The 3089-nt window shown below is 44.4% G+C and overlaps 1 long non-coding RNA gene across 1 annotated transcript in view; it reads left to right on the forward strand.

The window, feature by feature from the left end:
• The first annotated feature begins 579 nt into the window (after positions 1 to 579).
• LOC104867961 overlaps positions 580 to 3089 on the forward strand; it is a 30933-nt gene continuing 28423 nt past the window's right edge. Inside the window, exon 1 of the long non-coding RNA XR_781914.1 lies at positions 580 to 784. This is a non-coding gene — a long non-coding RNA (uncharacterized LOC104867961). The remainder of the gene's footprint in view (positions 785 to 3089) is intronic.

Genomic DNA, 3089 nt, shown 5'->3' on the forward strand with positions numbered 1-3089 from the left:
CCACCCTGAGAGAGGAACACATCTCCCCGGGAGGGGATCTCAGCTTTACAGTGGCAGTGGCCCCCTCCACACGTTACCCAAAAGGAAGCCTCACAATGTAATGCTCCCAGTTATTAGTTTTTTCTCAATGGAAGTGCAAAGAAGGGAAAGAGACCCTGTTCAGGTGATGTCTCTTCACGCTCAGGCACAAGAGATGATGCTGGGTCAGTTCAGAGGGACACCAGACCTCCTGAAAAATGAGAAAATGGCATAGTTGACAAAGTGGGCAGGAACAAAATTAGGATATTTCTGGAAAAGCAGCATGTCCTCACTGGCCGGGGGGAAGTTCCACTCTTACGCTGACCAAGATAGGTGCCCAGGTCCCGGATCCCTGAATGGAAAGCCCAGGTAGGTATTCAGGGCGTTGCAAGGTGCTGTTGCTGGTGTCCCTTGCTGGCATGGGCTGTTCCTCCTACTCCGTGGTGTTCATCTGATCCCTTCCACTTCCCTGCTGGAGACCCCGTGTAGTGAGTAGGACAGGCAGGCAGGAAGTGGTGACTGTCACCATGGAGACGTGACCGTCACGAGATAGAAGGGGCTACCCCCTCTGGAAGGGCCGGGGACAGCTTCTCGGAGAAGAAGACGGTAGATCAGAGGGATTTGTGTGGGTTTGGTGTCCCCACATGCCTAGTCCCACACCAAGAGCTGTACCAACACTGAGTGGTCACGAACTTGCTTTCTGGAATCAGAGATGAGGATTCCAGTCCACCCTCTATTCTCCCATTCGATGGCTACGCTGTGTTGAGTAAGTAGTGAGCCTCCCTGTGCCTCTATTTCCTGACTGTAAAACTGAGATGATGATACTACACAGTTATAGAGCTAGTGGTGAAGATTAAGTGAGCGCATGTACGTATGTAAGATCCACACAGCCCCTCCTACAGAGGAAGTGTTCAACAACACTAGCTGTTTTTAATCCACAGACAGCACTGCTTTTCACTTTTAACAAGTAATGGGATTCCTTTTGTTTCATTCTCCTTGTCACACCCAAGGGAACCTGATCCCTGGATGTCCACACATGATAGGGGATTAGGCTCTACCCACTTGATTGTGCTTGGATCAGTCTCAATCCAACAAGTACCATGACTTGACCCCCCCCCCTACTTCCCTTTATCTGCAATCACCAGCAATGCACCGACATTAAGTCCGTCTAGCGGACAGTGGTGTGGGCAGTGTCCAACCCAAGGTTTGGCATCTAGCAGTTGCTCAGTTAATTTTGGTCAAATCAATGTGTATATCTCCACTGCACCTCCCCACCAGTGCTGACTCTCGGGAAGGAACATTTTGTTCCATCTGATGCCCACATGTTTCTTCTTCTCCCCTGGCCACGTGCCCTGAGCAGTCACAATTTTAGCGTGGACCATTTATAGACCTTTCAAAGTATGTTACTGGTGTGTTTATTCTACCAACCATAAAGTGACAACTATAAAATAAAAATGGATTAAGGGACCACTGTTTGGAGGAGCACATTTCTTCAAGTATACTCTGATTAAAATAAAATGTAAGTAGATTGGCCAGGACCTCTGAATGTAAATGTGTCCACCCACAACTCAAGACAGTATGAATTAATACCACTTAGAGGTGCTCTTATGTTTTCAAGCCCTACCTGAAGGATCTGTGATTTAATGAGCCTTTCAAAGCTGAACACAAATCCCACTGAGATTTAAAACATAATAGATTTAAAATAGGGGAAAATATAAATAAAACAAAGCTAGTTTTGTTTCACAAGCACAGAAAGGTGCTAGAATTATTTATTGCTTTCTGGCCTCTGCATTATGGCCAAATTGATATATTCCAGGTTTTTCATTAACTTAAAATATATTGAGGTAAACATGTCATTTGCCACGATTAAATTCAAGGTGTCCCTGGAGCTTCCTTCTGCACGGCTACAAATTAAAACAAGAGGAAAGAGCCCTGATCAACATTTTTGCTGAAGTAGCACTAGAAAAAAATGCACAGAACCAACCCAGCCACCGGATTGAGATTCTCACAGCCTCAAGCAGGGGCTATATAAGCAAAAACACATGGTACAATTTTCTAGTCCATAATTCTCACCTCCAGAACCAGAATTCATTGCATCTTATCCTAAAAATTCCCATAGCCTCACAAAATTGTAAAAGAATTTAGGAGTGATCTTCCCCACCCTCGTGCCACTCTCTTCACTAGTTCTAGGTAGTCTAGAATAATTTTAGGTAGTTCTAGGTTCCTAGAAATAGACCTCTCAGAATTCATGGGGATTCCAACTTCCCTTCCCCACCCACATTAGATATATGAAATTAGTTTCTGTTAATAGTCTTTTAAAACAGGTGAAAGATTCTGAGACGGAGTAGAAAAGCCAATTCAGGATAGCCCTTGGGGACAGGGACACATCTAGGAAGGAAGACCAGTGGGTCGGTCATAGAACTAGCTACCATCCACCACCGAATTTAAATGTCCAGCCAGTCATGAGTGGATGTCAGAGAAAGAATTAAGAATGCAACAATTAAGAATTCCCAGGATGCCTATGTAGAAGATCATCCTCTGACTGTAGCTACCTGGTATTATGCAGTGCAGCTTGAAGTGCTCACTTCTTGACATTCCAAGGTTAAACCACAAGCCAAGGTAGAGGACCAGCCCTATCTGTCACCTATAACTGAATCTCCTGTACTTTCCACTCACCTGAGGAAAGGGCTGGCCTCCAGGTGCTTGTCCAGAAAGGACATTATGCTGGCCCTCTAAGCCATTGTATAGAGTGACTACCGTTCCCTAACATTACCTGGATCATGAATACAGATAAAACTTCTTATGATTTCAGTCAATTAAAAAATAGGAGGATGGGAGGTAACTCAGTGGTGGACATATGTGCTTAGTGTGTGTGAAACCCTTAGTTCAGTGCCAGCACTAAGATAGATAGATAGAAATTGAAGACATTGGCATAGGAAAAGATTTTATGAACAAATCCTCAGTAGCACGGAAACTAGCAGAAAGAATCAACAACTGGGATCTCATCTTATTAAAAAGCTTCTGCACTGCAAAAGAAACCATCAACAGAACTAAGAGACAACCTACAATGC

Source organism: Fukomys damarensis, unplaced genomic scaffold, assembly GCF_012274545.1.
Source record: "Fukomys damarensis isolate Sample0158 unplaced genomic scaffold, DMR_v1.0_HiC HiC_scaffold_17, whole genome shotgun sequence".
Classification (NCBI taxonomy): domain Eukaryota; kingdom Metazoa; phylum Chordata; class Mammalia; order Rodentia; family Bathyergidae; genus Fukomys; species Fukomys damarensis.